Consider the following 22,379-nt stretch of genomic DNA (forward strand, 5'->3'; position numbering starts at 1 on the left):
GTGGATCAAAGAATATGTGCACAACGCTGGTAGAACTCAGCAGGTCAGGCAGCATCCGTGAGAAAAGAGAAGCCAACGTTTCGGGCCGAGACCCTTCATCAAGAATGGGGGGTGGGGGGGTGGGAGAGAGGGCCGAAGCCCAGTAATAGAGATAGGGGAGGGGGAAGGGCTAGAGGTGCCAGGTGGAAAACCAATCAGAGGAAAGATAAAGGGGGGAGGGGATAAGCATGAAAGAACTGTAGAGATAAAGAAGCAGAAAGTTGAAAGGGGAGAGCCTCTAGGCCCTACCCCCTCCCCTATCTCTATTACTGGGCTTTGGCCCTCTCTTCCCCTCCCATTCCTGATGAAGGGTCTCGGCCCGAAACATTGGCTACTCTTTTCTCACGGATGCTGCCTGACCTGCTGAGTTCTTCCAGCGTTGTGTACATATTCTGTTGAATAATTAAAGTTTTAAGATAGATACAGTAATACTTTATTGATCCCAAAGGAAATTACTGCATCACAGTGGCATTACAAGTGCACAGATGTCCAAACGTTCTAAGTAAGAAAAAAGTTACCTCAAAAGTAAGATGCATAAGATTTACAAGTCAAAGATGACAAGATTTACGAGATTTCCAAGTTCACACTGATAAGTTAATAGTGCAAGAAATACTGTAATATTATTCAGCCATGGGTGTACATTCACACCACCCAGATAAGAAGTGATGGTAGTATTGCACTGTCTGTCCGCAATAGCAGGGTGCAGTAAACAGAGCTTAATAATGGTTTAATGGGGAGGGGGGGGGAGACTATCACTTCCCCAGCTCAGTTGACTCAGTTGGCCCTAATGGCCCTAATGGCCGAGGGTAAGAGTGGCCTCATATGGTGCTCTTTGGAGCAGTGAAGTTGCTTTGTCTTAAGTGGACTAGTTATAGTTGTAGTTTGCAACATGTTTATCTGCCTTCAACAGATCATTACTGATCACATAAAAGAAGGGTTTTAATTGTAAAAGGATCTTCAACACCTATTCAAGTCAATCAAAAACTCATTGGAGTTAATGAAGTGCATTTTAACTATTGTCACTGTTTTAGTGTAGGAAAAGCAGAATAAATTTGCTAATAGCAAGAACCACAAACAGCCCAAAGCATCAATTTCAAATGATTTCCTAACGAAGGGTCTCGCCCCAAACCATCAACTGCATACTCCTTCCTCCAACATTTTTTGTGTGTTTCCAGCATTTGCAGATTCTCTTGTGTTTATGTTTCGAATTATGTTGATTTTAGGATAAAATGTGGAAAGCACCAAATAGGTCAGAGAGCAAACAAGAGAAAATCTGCAAATGCTGGAAATCAAATTAATGTACACATAATGCTGGAGGAACTCAGCAGGCCAGGCAGTGTCTATGGAAAAGAGTAAACAGTTCACGTTTTGGGCCGATCTGTCCTGATGAAAGGTCTTGGCCCAAAACATCAACTGTTCCTCTTTTCCATAGATGCTGCCTAGCCTGCTAAGTAGCTCCAGCATTTTGTGTGCAGAGAGAAACCGAGTCAACATGTTGGGTCAATGACGTATTGTACAGTTTCCAGCAACTACAGATTCTGCTCCTTGGTTTAACATTGCATTGAACTTACTGACAGTGCAGCACTCCAACAGAACACTGGAGCCTTGGCCGGGAAAATTGTGAATTGGAAATTAAATCCTCAAATTCTTGTCTTTCAACAACTCAGAGGACCTATCCCAGGCCCAAGACGTTGATGCACTCACAAAGAAAGCACGCCAGCAGCTCCATGTCATAAGGAGGTTTGGTGTGTCACCAAAGATCTTAAACAATTCTATAGATATACAGTGAAAAGTAGTCAAAGTGATTGCATGATGGCCTGGCATGTTGTATCCAATGCAGACACCCCACCTCTCCCCGAAGTTCCGGAAGTCTCCCGCATACTGATAGCGGCTCCCTGACGCCCGCAAATTATATACAATATCCCAGAAATCGATTTTTTTGAGAGCGAGCGAGAGGGAGAGGGAGAGGGGAAGAGAGAGAGGGGAAGAGAGAGAGGGGGCGAGAGAGAGAGAGAGAGGGGGAGAGAGAGAGAGAGAGGGAATGAGAACTATGGCAGAGTGTTCCAAAAAAAGAAAATATACTTCACCCCAGACTACACTGAAGTGTACCCCTGCCTAATTGGGGTCAAAAACAATGACAGTGTTGCTTGCTGCACTGTTTGCAACAGTGACTTTACTATTGCCCATGATGGGTTAAAATGTAAAAGACATGTTGAGGTGAGTTTATCAGGTGTCATTCATCATTAGCATACCTAATGTTATTTAAACTAGCTGGCTAGCTGCTAAGGAGCTACTCTATTCCACCTCTCCGGGGAGTCTCCCGCAAATTGATGGTGCTACCTCCCTGAAATGAGTTTTTGCAGGGTGGGATGTCTGCCAAAGCACGGGATCACAAGAGGTTATAGACTGGGCCAGCTCATCACGGGCAAAACCCTCCCTGACTTCAAGGACATCTTCAAGAGGCAGTGCCTCAATAAGGTGGCATCCATCTTTGCTCACATCATCTGGAACGTGCCCCCTTCTGCCATCATGGAGGAGGTACAGGAAACTGAAAATACATTTGTTTTAGGAACAGTTTCTTATCCTCTGCCATCAGATTTCTGAACGGTTCATGAAGACGACCTCACTGTTCCCTTCTTTGAAATATTTACATTTGTAATTTATAGATTTGTATGTTTTTTTACACTGTACTGCTATCAGAAAGCAGCAAATTTCATGCCTCATGTCAGTGATAATAAATTCTGAACTTAGAGGCAAGAGTGTGAAACACAGATAATACCTATTATTGACAAAACACAAGAAAATTTGCCAATGCTGGAGATCCAAAGCAACACAAACAAAATGCTGGAGGAACTCAGGCAGCATCTCTGGAATAGAGGAAAAAGTCGACATTTCAGGCTGAGACCCTTCTTCAGTCTTGGTGAAATGTTGACTGTTTCCTCCAGCCTTTTCTTTGAGTTGCTTAACACCTATATTGTTGCCCTTGGCAACACCCAAGGTTAACAGTTTTAGATCTAATTCTGCAGTTCCCATTTACACCTCTTCCTGACCCAGTTTTTGTTTCTTTGTCTCATGACTATTCCTGTTCCTTCTGGACAATCTCTTGCTTCTTTACCTACCCATTACTACCCACTCAAATTATCACCCTCTACTTCATTTAATCTCTCCTGCCCTTTGACCGATTGAAACAATTCATTACCAGCAACACCACTCAAACAAAAAGACAAAATGTTAAGTGTGGTTCTACAATTGTTTACAAAATGTGCAATGCAGTGGAAGAGTTGCTGCTTCAAAGCTCAAGCAACTGGGTTCAATCCTGACCCCTGGTGCTATCTGAGTGGAATTTGAACATTGGTCCTATGACCATAAGTTTCCTCAAGGCTCCTCAGATATTTCTCACATCCCAATTGCAGGCAGATTGGTGGTGTAACTGACCACTTACCATTTACCCCTATCACGTAGTTCCTTTGTAGAATCTGGGAGGGTGAGCTGATGGAAATATGGGAAGTACAACAATGGATGACTGTCCGATCAGTACAAATGGGCACTTCATGATCCACAAAGTCCTTGTTCAGAGGCACACCACTGTTGTACCACACATTTATTTGAGTTACTGTCACCTTCTCGTCAACTTGAACCAGTCTGGCTATTATCCTCTGATGTGCCCCCTCATTAACAAGGCATTTTCACCCACAGCACTGCCACTGACTGGACGTATTTTGTTTCTCGCACCATTTTCTATAAACTCTGGAGACTGTTGTGCATGAAAACCCCAGGAGGTCAGCAGTTGCTGAGATACTCAAACCATCCTGCCTGCTAGCAACAATCATTCCACAATCAATGTCACCTAGATCACATTTCTCCCCCATTCTGATGTTTGGTCTGAACAATAACTGAATCTCTTGACCATGTATGCAAGACTTTATGCTTTGAGCTGCATCCACATCATTTGCTGATTGGATATTTGCATTAACAAGCAGCTGTACCTAATAAAGTGGCCACTGAGTGTATAAACCTGTTAGATGCTGTCTGGCCTGCTGTGTTCTGCCAGCATTTTGTGTTTTTTATTTATTTCCAGCATCTGCAGATTCACTCGTGAAACCTGTTAGTATGTTCCTTCTCAGCTTCATGCTTAGTATTCACAGCAAACAGTTCCCACAGGCAGAGTCTCCATTTGGAACTTTTGGTAAACAATCTCAAAAATTCTGGTTGACTAAAAAGCACATCAGAGCCTTCTGGACTCAGCTAATCTACAGTCCCCGTTTATATCTCCTCTAGATCTATCATTTCCTCTTTTCCTTGTCCTATGACTTCACCCTTGTGCTTTATGATATCATTCACTTTTATCATTTAACTTTCCTGCCTTCTGTCCTATCACAGTACTCCGTTGCTTTTTGCTTTCCTCCAATGCCAAATATGTAATCACCCCTTCCCCATTCATTTCGTCATAAAGACCACTCACTTCCACATCCATAATATCTCCAATTCTAGCCCTGCCTAATCTTATCTGCTGTTTCTAACCTTCATACATGTCTTAATTATTCCAATGTTCTCTTGGTCGAACTCCCATCATTCCCCCCTTTGCAAACTAGAAGTCATCAAAATATCTGCTGACTACAGGCAACCTTAGACCAAATCCTACAGCGTGTTTTAAACCCTGACTTTCAGACTTGTACAGAGCCCTAGCTAGACAAGACTTCAATTTAAAAATTCTCCTCAATTCCTTACACGGCCCTGTTCCTCCCAATTTCTGTAAAGAGTTCCAGTGAACTCAGTGCAGTCCTGTCAATCAACCCAGGATTTAATTGTCCTGTCATTTGTGCTGTACCTTCAACTATCTGAATTGTAAACTTTGCAATAAAACCATTCCCAAAACCTCTCTGTCTCACAATGCACTACTCCTTTAAGATATTCCATAGAAAGGCCTATTGGCCAAGCTTTTGGATACTTACCCCACCAGCTGCTTGAGCACTTTGGTTTTTTCTACTTGATAGGGCCCTTGTGAAGTAACTAAAGGCATTTTCAATATGCCAAAGGTGTTATACAAAGGGAACCTGATATCCTTTGCTCACTTGTCCAATCTTTGTATCTTTTGAATTTATTTCAAATTTCTTGTACCTCCAGTTCTTTTCTTTTGTATACACCTTCCCCTTATCATGTCCTGATCTATGTAAATGAAACATCTCTATTAGAGTTTCCGTTTGAACCATGAATGTGTAAGCAGAGTCAGCAGCTTTAAATTCCTGGGATTTAACATATTGGATGACCTGTCCTGGGCCATGCACATAGAAGCAATCACAAGAAAAGCACACCAGTGTCTTTAATTTCTTTAAGGAGCTTCAGTTTGTCATTGAACACTCTGACAAACTTCTACAGATGTTAAAGGTATCCCAACTGGTTGCCTTATAGTCTGGAATGGCAATTCTAATACACAAGAACGTCAGAGGCTGCGGAGAATCATGGACTCTGCCTAATCGATCACAAGCACATCCCTTCCCACCAGTAGTTGTATCTAGAGGAGGTGCTGCCTCAGTAGGTCAACAATCATCATCAAAATTCCCCACCATCTAGGCCACACCTTCCTTTTGCAGCTACTAGGTACAGAGGCCTGAAGTCCCCCACCACCAGGTTCAAAACAGCTACTTCGCTTCAACCAACTGGTTCTTGAACCAACCAGCACAACTGTAATCACTAGATTTTAGCAACACAATGATCATTTTGTGCTAAAATGGATTATGTTTGTTTTTGGTTTTATGTTCACTCTTTAAAAATTGCTTATGTTTAACTTGTGTTTTTCTTTTAAATCCTGTTTATATGGTCATTGTGGGCTGAATGGCCTACAATGTGCTGTATTGTTCTATGTTCTGTGATGCTGCTGCAAGAACATTTTTTCATTGTACGTGACAATAAAGTCTGATTTTGAAACACAATGTAAAGTAAATCAAAAATTTCATTAAATTCAGCCAGTTACCGGTAAATCATATGTTTGCACAAGTTTGTCTCTGTGGCAGTAAGTGCAATTAATGTGATAAGTACAATGCAAGTTAATTTTTAACATTGTAACCTATGCCTTGTTCATGAAATATAATAGACCTAGGAGGTGAGTTTTATCAGCAGCATGAATTGGAAAATCACTAATTCTACAGAGGAAAATGACTGACCAATTTCCAGATTGAATTATCTCACTCCCAAAATTCAGCCATGGACTTGTCTCCATATCAGATCCAAGCTGGATTCTGTATAGAGTTCCATGTGACAGGAGAAGGCCAGTTCTCCCACTAACACCGTGCCATTTCACAAAGAATGCCGTCTCCCCACTGTAATATATTCCCTCACACAGGCCTATCACAACCAACTACAATTTACTCCCCACCAGTTCTCCAAGCAGCAACTTCCATTAGGGGTGACTTATAGTGGCCAATTCCTCCAAGAGGACCACAATCTTATCCTACGGTTTGGAGGCTTGTGTGCCTCAATGAACTGGAGAGCTAAGTTGGCTGGAGTCAGGACTTTATGCTTTGGCTCTTGGAAGGTTCACCCATGCCAAACAGGTCAAAGGGTAGAGGCCAGACAAAAAGTGGTTCACTGGTCCTCCAGGTTTGGGGGTTCAGCTCAGGGCTAACAATCCTGACTGGTAAAACAAAACTGTTATGGAAACAGCGATGAAGAATCCTTCTGCATCTGAGTGTGACAGTATTCCTGAGTCTCCACCCAGGACTTGCATGCCTGACAGTCGTGAAAACTGAAGGGAAGCTGCTGACACAATGAAGGAAGCCCTGAACCTCACCAGAGATGGAGGTCCTTCATTGCTGCCCCGAATGCCAGCAGTGTAAAGGCCAGTAACATAATGGTGGCCAATTACCCTAACAACGTGCTCATTTTTGGGATCACCCAGAGTAAATCCTTCTGGCCATGGAGAATGTGCAAACTCCACAGGGAAAGCACCCAAGGACTGAACTGAAGCTGTGAAGTGTGAGGTAGCACTGTGCTGCTCCTGTTGGGCCTCAGGCACTGCTGATTTTTTTCTACGACTAACTCAGGTATGCACAACAAGATTCAACGTGCTTCCCACTGCGCGGATGATGATCTTCATTGACAATTGAATTTAAAACCATTGAGTGTATTCTGGCAAAATCTGTGGCATTGATTATAGACTAAGCAGCAGGCAATCATTCAGTGTGCTAGGGTCACAAGTTGGTTAAACTTACTTGTGAATTATTAAGTGCCCGTACAAAATTGGTAAGCAGGTTAAGGCATTGAGAGATAAACATTCATAGACCGTGAGCTAGGGCACCACTGCACTCTGAAGGGTACATCGTGAGGAATAGCCTCTCAAACACTTCATAGATGCCTTAAACAGGAAAATGGAGTGGTATTGACTCAATCCAAGATAATGCATTGAACTAATGGGACAATGAAGGTACAGAAAAAACATGTAGAAGGGATATATGTAGGGCATTTGTTTTTTACACATAGAAAGTGGTGGATGCCTGGAATGTGTTGCCCGAGGTGCTGGTGAAGGCAGATACAACAGAGACATTTAATACACTCTTGGTCAAATGAATGTGCAGAGAGCGTGACCTAATTGTCTTCCTCCTCCTTTCCTCACTGATCTCCACTGGCCCCTTGGTCCAGCAGATTTTACAACCCCCAGTCTTTGAAGCACTTTTGAAGACCAGTTCCAGGAAAATACTGTATAATCTGCTGTGTAAAGTGAATGGTGCAGGGGATAACGCCTGAGGCACACCCGTGAGATGTTCCATTCCAGCAAGGTCCTGCCTACGTTACAGATGGCAGTCCTTGACCAGACCTTACCCACGCTAGGAGGACATGCAAGGTTCCATTATCAGCGCATATTAGGCATCTAATTGTTCACAGACTAACGCTGGAGAAACTACTGTCACTAAATCTTGCTCACTGGTCCCAGTTCATGATGACATGAACATTAATTTCTCAAATTTCTGGTTAAGCCCCCCCCCCCTTCACCATTCCCCATCCCCTTTTCCCTCTTTCACCTTCTCTCCTTGCCTGCCCATTGTTTCCCCCCCCTTTTCTTTCTTCCATGGCCTTCTGTTCTTTTCCATCAGACTCCCCCTTCTCCAGCCCCGTATCTCTTTCACCAATCAACTCCCAGCTCTTTCCTTCACCCCTCACCCTCCCCGTTTCACCTATCACCTTGTGTTTCTCTCTCCCCTCCCCCCACCTTTTAAATCTACTCTTCTTTTTTTTTCTCTATTCCTGCCGAAGGGTCTTGGCCTGAAACATCGACTGTACTTTTTTCCATACATGCTGCCTGGCCTGCTGACTTCCTCCAGCATTTTGTGTGTGTCCCAGTTCAATTGTAGTTTAATCAGAAAAACATATATTCTGCTTCTGATTTACTATTTAATATAAACACGACTATTAAATTAGAGAACCACAGTAGCATAGCGATTAGCGCGATGTATCCACCTCTACCATTGCTGGCAGTGCATTCCACGCACCCACCTCTCTCTCTGTGAAAAACCTACCTCTGACATCCCCCTTGTACCTACTTCCAAGCACCTTAAAACTATGCCCCCTCGTGTTAGCCATTTCAGCCCTGGGAAAAAGCCTCTGGCTATCCACACGTCCAATGCCTCCCATCATTGTAAATTGGGGACGTTGGGAGCTGGGCTGTGCAAGTTAAAGGGCCGGAGGGGCCTATTCTGTGCTGTATCTTTAAATAAACAAAAATAAAAATAAATAAAAGCCTCACAGACTATCCCCTATACAAATGATAGAACCAAGCTGCTGTGATCAACAGAAGTCATCCACTCAGTTTGAAACAATGTAACGAACAGACTGAATAAACTTGCCAAACTCACATTTGGGCTGAACATGTTTTGTCAGTACTGAGTGACCTAATTTCATTATTTTTAATCCAGGTACTCTTATCATTTTACCAAGATAAAACCCTCTGAAAGTTTGCCTAACTCTTATCAAATACCAACAGAAATGTACTGGATTTTAATAATCATTAAACTATTGCAATGCACACAAAATGCTGGAGGGATTTCGAGCATCTGCAGATTTTCTTTTGTTAGTGATCATTAGACTATAACTCATTGAGTATAGTTAAATGACTATTAAAATGTCAAGTTATAATTGATCTGAAACAGAGAAGGAAGCTCCTTCAAAAACTTAAGGCTTAATGTCAAGATGTCCTCAGAGCTCTCATGCAACTGCATACTTCAATTCATCTAGCGCCAGGCATAGTGCATGTTACTCCACTCCCATGACTATTAGCCCTCTGAAAAACATTGCTCTTCTCCTTGCCTCTGCGAATTGGCCAGACTCCTTGATAGTTTTATACTACCAGTGCATTGGGACATATTCTATCAGCAGTTTAGGACTTCCAACCTTTCCAAACTTTTGACTTTTTTCTTACTCAGCTGTATATGGAATGGACAGCTGGAGGAACTGCATCATCTCTGACTTACGGCCAATTTATACTTCTGCGTCGAATCTACGCCGTAGGTAACCACATACCCTACACTGTAGCCTGACGTACACCTCCCCAAAAATGTAACTACGCATCGCGGCGATGTAGACCGCGACAACTATGATTGGTCCACTTGGTAGCATCGCATTTCCGGTTGCTTCTTCCCTGCCATTTTCGAATTGAGAGAGGAGAGAAGAACATGGAAAATGGACCAACTGAGGAGAGGTTAATTGAGGAAGTTCAAAAATATGTACATACGAACACGAAGAAACTCAATACAGTGGCATAGAAATCCCACCACCAACTAGCGTTTCGGCAGTGAATTGCAGAGCGACGCAGACACACCAACGCACAGGTATAAATGCTCACAACGGCGTAGGCCACTTGCGTAGGCTACGACATAGAGCTTATGCAGAAGTATAAATCAGCCTTTAGCTGAGTATGTCCAGCATTTTCTATTTGTAACATCGCCAAGTATCTTTTCTCCAGTTATCTACACCTTTCTGTGAAGCACTGAATCGGTGTAGGTAAATGATTATATCTACACTATCTACAGTACATTGCCCAAAGAACAGAGAGGGAACTGCCCAGTTATTCCACTTCCAAATGAATTTGAGTGAAGGAGCTACCCTCAGGAGAACATTGCATACATATTTTAGGGACATGACCTTGGTTTAATGATCAGGTTCCAGGATTGCGTTCGAACATGCAAATCCCACTTACAGAGCTGCTAAACAAGCTAACTTGTTTCAGTTTATGATGGTTCAGTGGGCAGAATGCTCATTGTTCTTGACTCAGCTCTTGGAGGACTATTCGTCCATGCCACACACCAGAGACTGTATTTAGGTAGCATTCAAAGAGTCCAAGTCAAGGCAATGTTGTAGGAGGTACCACCTTTCAGCAGATCCAGGACTCATCTGCTCTCTCATTGATGTGAAGGACCTGGTGGATTTACTTTGAAGATATAGAGACATCCACCCTTCAGCCCACTAAATCCATGCTAACCATCAAGCACTCAATCATACTAAACTCTTATTTTTAAATTCTCCCCACATTTCTCATCAACTCTCAACAGATTCTATAAGTCTTCTACAAGTTTGGAGAAATTCAGAGTGGCTAATCAAACTCGCAAGTCTTTGTGATGAGGGAGGAAACTGGAGCACCCCGAGGAAACCTACATGTCTGAGGGGAAAGGTGCAAACTCATCGTAGGCAGCACCGGAGGTCAGGAATGAACCCAGGTCACTGACCCTGTGAGGCAGCACCTCTAACAGCTGAGCCAGTGTGCCATCCAAGAGAGCTCCTGGATGAATTACATTTAATCCTTAGACTTTAACAATAAAAACCAAATCAATCATTCCTTGAAGCAAACAAACATGAGGTAAATATCAAGCAATAATATGAGTTCTTTTTGATGTTTGTGATATTTCAGTTATTATCATGACCATTTATCTGTACATTCCTCAATCTTATGAATATTTTGAACTCTATTATATTTAAAATATTAACTCAAAATTTGCTTTCTACATCCTGTCTTGTCTGTGGGAGTTCCTCAATACGATTGGCTCTGCCGCCTACTTAATGACATCACAGAGAAGCATCAGCTGGTTCCTTTGATCTGATGTCTGATTTTGGAGAAAGGAATGTCTGTGCCACGGAGACCAAATCTTATTGGAGAGGGCCTCGTTCCACCATTTACTGGGAATTCTAAGCCCATCAATTTTAATAATTATTGGAGAATTCTATATGCACTTACATCACTTTCTCCTTTCTTCCAGTTTCATATATCCCACAATTTACTGATTGGTGCATAGTTGCAATGAAGCAGCACGAAATAATGAGTCCTCTTTGATGACTCTGTGTAAAGTGCAACAATATCTTCAAACCCTGGGCAACAGCCAAAGAATAGCTACCCAATGTAAACTCTTGAATAGTTGTGCTCTACAAACCTGCCAAGAACTTCCATGGTCAAGACCATGCTTGCCCACATCATCTGACGTGGCACATAATGGAGCAGACTCCACAAACGAGCAGAGTCTGTTAAACATTCCCAAAACCTATAGTGTGTTAGCAACAGAGAGGCCATATAACAACCACTGCTTCTATATAGCACCAGTAACATAGCAAAGCAGCACAGGATAATTCACAGACGTATTCAACATTTGGCATGTTGAAGGCAAATTCTTCCCTATTAGTCAAACTTTAATTTAAGAGACTACTAGACAGGTATATGGAGGAATTTAAGGTGGAGGGTTATGTGGGAGGCAGGGTTTAAGGGTCAGCACAACATTGTGGGCCAAATGGCCTGTACTGTGCTGTATTGTTCTATGTTCTATGTAAACTTAAGGTCTTGGAGCTGTGTGTACAGCAAAGGAATGGCCCTTCCAGTAACATGTGTCTCAGAGTCTGTTTATGTATACGTTAACCATTATTAATGTAATCCCGATCTCTTTGTATCATTATCATTGTTATGTTTATCTATTTGAAACTCAATAAAAAAGATTGATAAAGAAAGGAATGACCCTTCGGCCTCAAATTCCTATACCAAGCTCCTTTGTCCATTTACTCTAATCCCAGAAAGTATATATCCTTCTATGCTTTCCTAATTGAGTGTCTGTCTAACACCGCTACACTTCTTACACATAGTGCTTTGTTTGTTCATGGGAGGTGAATTTTACTGCTAGGCTGGTGTCGATTGTCCATTCAAAATTAACCCTGAACAAATATTTCAGAAAGCACTTACAAATCAGTCAGATTATTGTGAGAACATAAAGGGATGCAGATGCTGGAAAGTTTGAAATAAACATCAGGAAGATCTCAGCAGGCCAAGCAGCCTCTGTGGAGGCAAAGGAATAGTTGACGCTGCAGGTTACGATCCTGCATCAGGCCTGAGAGCGTAGAAGGAAGATGGACTGTGTGTAGAAGCGAGGGAAGAGAGCGAGACGGAGGCTAGTGGATGCTGGGTAGACCCAGATAAGGGTGGGATGACAGTCAGTGGAGGTGGGATAGGAAAGGCAAACCAACCCAGGTAGGTAGACAAGTAGATGAAGGGCAGTTGAAACCAGGTGGGGGAGAACAATGGGTCAAGTAATGGGAGTGGAAGGGGACTTGGAGGGTTGGAAAAAGGAACAGGGGAGAGATAACCAGGAGGAATATTGAGAAAGAGAAAAGAACTGGGTGGATGTGGGTTACTTGAAACTGGAAACTTCAAAGTTCATACGCTTGGGGTGCTGGCTCTGCAAGGGGAATATGAGGCATGCATGAGATGGGCTGGTTAGGTCTCTGAATGGTTGCGAGGGAGCAGAAGTAGAACATGTTAAACTACCTACAGCGGCAGGGGAAAGTGCAAGAGGTGGGAAGGGAGGAGCAGACCAGGGAGCCAGAGTGAATGGTCCAATGCAAAAGCAGAAGGGAGTGGGAGGGGGAGAGCTGGTGGAAATGCTGTTTTCCCTTCATCAGGAGTGAGTGTGTGGAGGGAAGGCAGCTGGTAATATAGAAGTGAGAGAACAACCTGCTGACTTTGGTTCCACCTGTCTCTACCCCTCCGCTCACCTGGTTCCACAACACCTAATTTTGTTTCTCTTTTCAGTTTCCAGTTCCCAGCCTGCCTCAATGTTCCACCACCCCCCACCCCCCCCAACCCCTTCTCCTCTCACACCTAGATCAACCCATCCACCATCCCGTTTCACCCGGTTCCATCACCCACCAGCCTCTGTCTCACCCATCCCTGTCAGGTTGTATACTGGCCATCTCCCCCTCCACACCTTCAGTCCTTTTGCAGGGTAACAACTCCATCATCCCTATGTTTCCACCGGTCCTTCTAGCAGTTCCTCTTTTAACAAGTTATTATGGTTTTGGAGTCACATGAGGATCAGACTGAGTGAAGACCACCATTCCCTTTCTTTAAAGGCAACAACATAAGCTGTGTTTTTATGACAAACCAGTGGCTTCCTGCTCACTGTTACCAAGACTAGGCTTACATTCCAGATACTGACACCTGACTTTTAATTCCAGACCTATTTAACGTCTTCAATGTAAATTAGTCTTCAGATCAATAGCCCAGGCCCGAGCCACTATCCAGGTGACTCAGCCTGTGATGACGTATCGTATAATGTGTAATATAGCTTCAAAACATCCAGCCGCCTCAGCAGACCTTCACTCGGCTGTAAGTGACCACGACTGCCAGACGTCAGCATCTTTTGTTATTGCCCTCAAATTACATTCTTGAAATTGGATACAGAGAGCCACCCATGTAAGTCAACAACACCACAAAGGGAACTGGTCAGCAACGGTCGCTCACAGGTTCAGACGCCCACTGCACGACTTGTGTTTTGTCTCAATTCAATACTAGGAGGATAGCTACAGTACACCAGAATCAGAATTAGTCTTAATTTCACCGGCATATGTCCTGAAATCTATTATACATTTTTGAGCTTCTGGCTGCATGTCATTTCAAGACCCCTTCCCATTTATTATATCTATTATATTATATTAATTTATTACATTAATAAATTAACTATTAAATAAATTTAATCATTAATTTAAATAATTATGCAAAAAAGTACTGAGATAATGCTTATTGGTTCAATGTCCATTCAGAGATCATTGAGTGTGTACCTTCAGCCTCCTGTACCTCCTTCCTGATGTTAGCAATGAGAAGAGGGCCTGTCCTGGGTGATGAGGGTCCTTAATGAGGGACACTGCCTTTTTGAGGCTCCACTCCTTGCAGATGTCCTGGAGGCTAAGGAGGCTAGTGGCCATGATGGAGCTGAACGCCAGAACGCAAAATCAACTGTTTCCAAACACCAACTCTTAGGGCATATTCTGCACTTAGCAAAATATTAACTTCAGCAACCAATCTTTAAACCTGAATGTGGACTGTAGATGAAATTTAAAATGCAGCTCTGGACAATGGGCTCCTAGAGCTGTGAACAGCAGTTAATTGAAGAAAACAGACAATGCTGATTAACATTAATTTTGGATGTCTGGAGTGCGGGCACGAAGAGGGGGATTTGAAAGTCATATGTAATTCAAAGGAGGCATTGGAGATTCATTGTAAATATAGAATTGTCCTTTGATCTTTGTCATATAATACTGGGTTGAACACACCTCTTCCTCCGATGAGTGTCTCACTTTTGTTGAATAAAAGACTACTTCAAATCTACCGGCTGTGTCTCTCCAGTGACATTGTTCACATTACAACACCACAAGCTACTTAGTGTATGTGAAAGGTCAGTGCTACCGATGTATGGTTTACAGCCTCAGTTTAGGTAATATAGCTGTGAATGAGCTTTGAACTTCAGTCCTTAGATCAAGCAAGCTCTGTCTAGAGAAAAGGGAGAATGTCTGGAAGTGAGAGACAGCAAGAAAGGCGACAACAAAAGTTGCAGCGTGTGAAGGCAGGCAGGCTATAAACACAAGGGAATCTGCAGATGCTGGAAATCCAGAGCAACACACACAAAATGCTGGAGGAACTCAGCAGGGGAGCCAGCATCAATGGAGAGGAATAAAGAGTCGACGTTTCATCGGCCCAGGCATGTTACAGTCAAGAGAGCACATTTGTAACAGATTCGCCAGCATTGCTTGCATGCTTGTACAATTAGGTAATGATGACAGTTTGCACTGACTGGACTTGCAATCCTTCCAAAAGAGTGCTTCAGGTGAGAGAAGGAAGCACGCTATCGAAGTGAAATGTTTTGCCGACTATGGAATTCAAGAGGGTGGAAGTGGCTAATTTGGGGAAGGCACAATAAGTGACACTGGCACCACACCGGACAAGGGTGAAGTCAGGACAAAGAGCAGAGAAAACCTGGAACAGTGTCACAAGAAGCTGAAGCAGCCGGTGGGCACCAGGATGATGGGGAGCTGGGTGGGGGCAAAGGCAGGATCGGGAAGGGGGGTATCTCTAAACAGTTTTCCAGATTGATAGTTTTAGGCAAGAGCAGTAAGTACTTAACTAATTAAAGTGTAAGCAGTTAAAGTCCAAATGAACACTTATTTGATCAAACAGTGGATTAGATGAGGAAAGGCTAAATTAGCTCTCCCTGCTCCGTGATGCTTTGGCTGCTGTGGTTTTTATTTCAAGACTCACGGAGTACCTGAAAGTGAAGGGTGCAGAAACACTGTGTGGAAAGTGTACATTAATTACAGCTTCTGCCTGGTTTAGGGGCTACTCCACCAGCAATAATGGTACTTGTTACGTTATGTAACTCCAACACGTTAAACTAATGCAAAGGAAAACAAGAGAGCCGAGAGATGAGAGTCTTTTATCCGTTCTTTAAGCGAGGAACATGCTTAACAGGTGGTGGCATCCTGATGCATGCAATTCACTTATTTTTTTTATATAACCCGTAATGAATTAGTTAAGCAACAAGAATGCTTAATCAAACAATATGTTTACAATATTACTAAAATATTAAAGGTGATGCTGCCGACTGCAACATCAAACAGCGAGGTGTTGGTCTCCCCTCTCGCTGTGGCAGGAGTGATATCTTTCTCTCCCTTGTCAGTGAGAGAGCGTTGGCATGTCGAACTGTTAGGTGAACAGTGGATTTTGATGGACTCCAGATCCTGGTCCCTTTGAGGGCTTTGCTCTTGCTCACTTGCCGGGTGGTGGGGGGGGGGGCAGAGGCTTTGCTGAAGCAGGTGGGGGCGGGTTGATGCTTCACTACTGCTGGTGCTTGGGAGGGGGGAGCGGGGCTTTGGGGTTCTAACATTTTCCTGTCATTCATTATTTAGGGTATTTCTTTCGTTTGTGTGGATGTCTGCAGAGAGTATGTATTTCAGTTGTATATTCTCTGATATTAAAAATGGAACTATTGAACCACTGATGTTACTGAAATATTAAATATGCAACAGTACTAAGCAGAGGTTTAAGTTTGAGATGATTGTACAAGCACAGTACAACCCTAAACCTTGTCAATCAGAGCAAAATCTAATTCTAGCAGTACAAGGGCTGATGTTGATAATTGGCAACTGTTATAATGCAGGAAATATTATTGCTATCTGTAATAGTAATATTGCCAACATCAATATTCCTGAAACAAAAATGTGTCACAGACAACAGTGTTGATTGTTAATGTAAGATAAATATTAGGCAGGGCATGAAGCAAAATCTGTGTGATCAACATATCCTTTGATTCCTTAATATCCAAAAATCAATCATGAATAAACACTGTGATCAAGCACCGACAGCCCCCTTTGGTAGAAAATTCCAAAAACTCATTAGACCCTATGTAAAGAAGTTCCTTCTCTTCTCTGTCCTGAGTGGCTGGGCTCCTTACTGTGAGACTGTAACTGCTGACTCCTGGCACATCAGCCAGAGAACACATTATCCCTGCGTCTACCCCATCAAACCCAACAAGAATTCCAAACTTGAGGAAGTATAGGCCCAACCTGATCACTCCGCCATTGAACAAAGTACCTACTATCCCAGGAATCAACCTGGTGAATATTCTCTGCCCTCCCTCTGTAAGTACATCCTACTTTACACAGGGAGTCCAGACCTGTACACAACTTTTCAGGTTGTTATGTAGTCCTAGGGTTCATTTTTTCTGTGGACTGTCACTTTGAAACACTGGCAGAATGAGACTGACTTTTGGACACTGGTTGAGGTGGCAGAGGGAGGGAGATAGAGAAAGATAGCAAGAGATAGTGAGAGAGAGAGAGAGAGAGAGAGATGGAGTTTTTTGATGGACAATTGATGTTATGGTTTCTCTGCAGCTTGTTTTGAATATACAAGGACACACAGACACACGCAGTTACAGTCAAGGTAGATTCTGTCAATGAAAGACACCAGTGAGTCGGTCACTGGTTTAAACTTTCAGTAGCCCAAAAGGGGTGAGTTGAGATTGGCTCAGAGTATTGATAAATGACTCTCACAAGTTGCTGCAACTGGAAGAAGTTTGCAGGAAGAGAGGCGAGGAGAGAAATGTTTGAAATAGAAGAAACCTAGTGACAAAGGGATCACTGTTTGGACTCTCTCTCCAAATAGCCCATGAGGGTGAGTTTGTTTCCATTTGAATACGAAAGTGCGGTTGTCACGTAGTTAATCCACAGGAGTGCGTTCTCTGGTGAGGGGAAACCTTTGTGAATACGTGTGTGTTTACCCTTTTGTCTGGATGTGGTAATTCACTGAAGAAGGGCATCCCTGTGGCAAATCACTGTTGGAGTTGTTTCGTATGTCGTGGAACTGGATAAGTGGCTATCACATCGTGTGTGATTGGGGTAACCTTGTGGAATCTACCGGTGTGTCGACCCTTGCCTGGGTGGTGGTTCCCTTGAAGATGGTCCCCTTTGTGATAAACTACTGTTGGTGATAATCCATACGTGGATTCTGTTTGAGTATCCTGTGGCCACCACTTTGGGATGTCCCGTAGCTGAATTCGGATCTGGTACCACTTGTGTTGAAAGGATATTTGTTGAAGATCACTGTCGGTGATACTTTGTGTTTGGAGTGGAACAACTTCGGAGATAAAAATCTACTGTATTGCTGTTGTGGAATCTGTGGAATATCGACGTAATTGCCTTCTCACAACATTCGCCTTTGGATAACAAACATCTCGCATTAATTAAACTGTGCATTTGAACTGAACTTTTCTTACATACCATCGTAAGACTGTATCACTTACCACCTAAGCTTGAATAAGTCTGGGAACTTTATTTGACAGCCAGACAGACAGACATACTTTATTGATTCCGAGAGAAATTGGGTTTTGTTACAGCCGCACCAACCAAGAATAGTGAAGAAATATAGCAATATAAAACCATAAATAATTAAATAATAATAAATTAATCATGCCCAGTGGAAATAACTCCAGGACCAGCCTATTGGCTCAGGGTGTCTGACACTCTGAGGGAGGAGTTGTAAAGTTTGATGGCCACAAGCAGGAATGACTTCCTATGACGCTCAGTGTTGCATCTCGGTGGAATGAGTCTCTGGCTGAATGTACTCCTGTGCCTAACCAGTACATGATGGAGTGGATGGGAGACATTGTCCAAAATGGCATGCAACTTGGACAGCATCCTCTTTTCAGACACCACCGTCAGAGAGTCCAGTTCCACCCCACAACATCACTGGCCTTACGAATGAGTTTGTTGATTCTGTTGGTGTCTGCTACCCTCAGCCTGCTGCCCCAGCACACAACAGCAAACATGATAGCACTGGCCACCACAGACTTGTAGAACATCCTCAGCATCATCCGGCAGATGTTAAAGGACCTCAGTCTCCTCAGGAATTAGAGACGGCTCTGACCCTTCTTGTAGACAGCCTCAGTGTTCTTTGACCAGTCCAGTTTATTGTCAGTTCATATCCCCAGGTATTTGTAATCCTCCACCATGTCCACACTGACCCATTGGATGGAAACAGGGGTCACCGGTGCCTTAGCCCTCCTCAGGTCCACCACCAGCTCCTTAGTCTTTTTCACATTAAGCTGCAGATAATTCTGCTCGCACCATGTGACAAAGTTTCCCACCATCGCCCTGTACTCAGCCTCATCTCCCTTGCTGATGCATCCAACTATGGCAGAGTCATCAGAAAACTTCTGAAGATGGCAAGACTCTGTGTTGTAATTGAAGTCCGAGGTGTAGATGGTGAAGAGAAAGGGAGACAGGACAGTCCTCTGTGGAGAATCAGTGCTGCTGACCACTCTGACTGACACCCAGTGTCTGCCAGTCAGGTAATCAATAATCCGTGACACCAGGGAAGCATCCACCTGCATCACTGTCAGCTTCTCACCCAGCAGAGCAGGGCAGATGGTGTTGAACACACTGGAGAAGTCAAGAAACATGACCCTCACAATGCTCGCCAGCTTGTCCAGGTGGGCGTAGACATGGTTCAGCAGGTAGACACCTTTTTAGACACCATTTACACCTATATATGCATAACACCGTTAACTTTTGATTTACCTGGTTTAAGTTACTATATGACGTAGTTACTAATAAAATAGTGTTTTGTTAACAGCAAAACCAGGTTCCAGGTGAATTCTCTTGCTGCTGATACCTTCACAGGGTTGCGTGTACCTAACAAGGTGTACTCTTATTCATGGTCGTTTCAACTGGAGCATGGTGTCAAACCCTCTTGCAGACCTTCAGTTCCTGGAAATTTATCGGTTTTTAAATCGTATTTAGACTCATAGATAGGAGTACTGCAAACTGCTGCGACATTCGTGGACTCAAGGCCTTAAGCCACAGTGCCACCTGTCAGCAGCCGCCATGGGAGAGGCGTTGAAGCTGGTGCACTCCGCCAGGGGCAGTGGGGTGCGGTGTCCATGTTGGAGTCGGTGCTGCCCCCCCCCGGTGTTCACCTGGCTGAGGACAGGCTATATCGTGGTCGACTGCATCAAGGACTCGGGTCTGCTCTATTTATTTTGCACGACTGTACTTTACTGATATCTTACATGTGCTTGCTAAATTGTCTGTGCTGTGTGTGACTGTTGGTACTGTGTTTTGTACCTTGGCCCTGGAGTAATGCTGTCTCACCTGGCTATATTCATGGGTTTTCATGTATGGATGAATGGCAATTAAACTTGAATTGAATTGACATGGTTAGAGGGATAAGGGTCAAATACAGGCAAGTGGGACCAGCTCTGTAAAGCAACTTAGTCAGCACAGATGAGTTGGGACAAAGGGCCTGTTTCTGTACTCTATAACTGCATGACTCTATGACAATCCCAATTCTCCAGTACCACTTTTTCTTTGTCACGTGGTAATTTCATTCAGCTCCTTGTTAATTCGGCATCCATTGCTCCTAATCAAATTTCAGAACATGCAGTGCCTTTCTCCATGAACATGGACATAAAATAATGTCACATTTCTCAGCCATGACCTTATCTCCCAAATAATTACACATGGCTTTGTCTGTAGCACATCCTCCTTGGTGAACTTTTATCCAATGGGATTAGTGTAGGTAAGTAAAGCAGTTCACATTGGCCATGCTTGGGTAAAGGCCTGGTTCTGTCCTGTATGACTCCAAGATGTTACTTTTTTCTAATTAGTACTGTGCAAAAATCTTAGGCTCATTTATATAACTCGGGTGCCTAAGACTTTTGCACAGTACTGTATTTGTCAACATGGAGCAGAGGGCAAGTTTGTAAGCCTGGCAGGAGCCTCGGATGTTGGGAATGGCAAGGGTGGACCGCCACAGGAGGGGTGTGGGACCGGTGGCAGAGAAGTAGTGTCAGGCACGGGGGGTGGGGGGGGTGTCACAGGTACAGACACACCCAGCCCTGAGACAGCAAAGTCATTTGATTCCAAACAATTGGTTTATTGATCGATTACAAATTGTCTGTCCAGTCTTTTCCACCCCCTTCCTATTTCCCAACCATGATTCCCTTCCCCTATCCCCTTCCGACTCAGTCCACAGTAGACATGCATATCAGAATCGAGTTTATCATCACTCACATATGTCATGAAATTTTGGGGTTATTTTTGTGGCAGCAGTATAATGCAATACATAAAATTACTACAGTACTATACAGAAGTCTTAGGCACCCTAGTTATATGAATATGTGCCCTAGACTTTTGCACAGAACTGTATCTATAGACCATTTTCTATTCTACTTCCTCTTTCATTCTAGATACCTTAGTCCTCCTTTGCTCTAATATGATTTTTTTAAATTCTCAGGCCTTTTATATCGATATTATTAATCTTTCATTTAGATCTGATATTATCTTTAAATATTCTCATTAGCCACAACTGGACTACTCTTCCCAATAAAGCCAAGCTCTGAGGGATTAGCAATTGAAACAAAATCAGAAGTCTAAAGTAAAAACAGATTACAAAGAGTAAACATTTTGGTATAGAATTTCCAAGTTTCTATCCCAGTCAATGCTCAGCTACATAATTAGTAATGAAACTCTACTTCTGACCACAGCACTTTAAAAAAGTAACCCATATCATTGTCAGCAGCACTGCTTTACATTTCAGTCAATGCTCAAGCATCATCCTGATGATATGATACCCCAATTCCCATTCCCATTCTGATATGTCTGTCCACGGCCTCTTCTTGTGCCCAGATAAGGCCACCCTCAGGATGCAGGAAAGACACCTATAATCCATCTGGGTAGCCTCCAACATGATGCCATGAATAGAGATCCCTTCTTCTGGTAAAAAAAAAGTTGCCACCCTCCCCTCTTGCCCTATTCCCCACTCTTACCTCTTCTCACCTGCCTATCACTTCCCCCGTGTCCCCTCCTCCTTCCCTTTCTCCTGTGGTCCATTCTCCTCTCCTATTAGATTCCTTCCTCTCCAGCCCCTTACATTTCCCACCCACCCACTTATCACCTTTTAGCTAGCCTCCTTCCCCCCCACCACCTTTTGATTCTGGCGTCTTCCTACTTCCTTCTCAGTCCTGAAGAAGGGTCTTGGCCCGAACGTTGACTGCTTATTTATTTTTGTAGATGCTGCCTGACCTGCTGAGTTCCTCCAGCATTTTGTCTGTGATGCTCAAGTTATACCTTACTTAATAAAGAGAGAGATGTGGATTTAAGTGGTGCTTTTCAGCTGAGGAAGCACTTCTTTGCACCTGTCTGTAGGACACGTGACAACCAATCAGGACACACCATACTCATTCAACAAAATGTAAAATTAAGGATCCAATCATTCCTTTCTGGTGGTATCAGTTGAGGGATGAATTTTGACCAGGATACCTGGATTAACTTCACTGTTATTCTTCATGTCAGTTTCCTTGTTTATCACCCAAGCAGTGGATGGAAAATGGAATTATTTTGTAACTTCACATAATGAGTGCTGAGAAGCTCAGTTACTTCATTTCCTGAATTAGCTCTACTGAGTAGATGTCGCAAGTCTCAACGAGTATGTCATGGAGTTCGGGCCCTCACCTGAGTTACTGGAAATTAGTCAGATGTAAGCTTATATG

The 22,379-nt window shown here is 43.3% G+C and overlaps 1 protein-coding gene across 3 annotated transcripts in view; it reads right to left on the bottom strand.

Moving 5' to 3' along the window:
• LOC140729120 (coronin-2A-like) overlaps positions 1-22,379 on the bottom strand; it is a 163,517-nt gene that overhangs the window by 61,818 nt on the left and 79,320 nt on the right. The window lies entirely within an intron of this gene.

Source organism: Hemitrygon akajei, chromosome 6 (assembly GCF_048418815.1).
Source record: "Hemitrygon akajei chromosome 6, sHemAka1.3, whole genome shotgun sequence".
In the NCBI taxonomy this organism is placed as follows: domain Eukaryota; kingdom Metazoa; phylum Chordata; class Chondrichthyes; order Myliobatiformes; family Dasyatidae; genus Hemitrygon; species Hemitrygon akajei.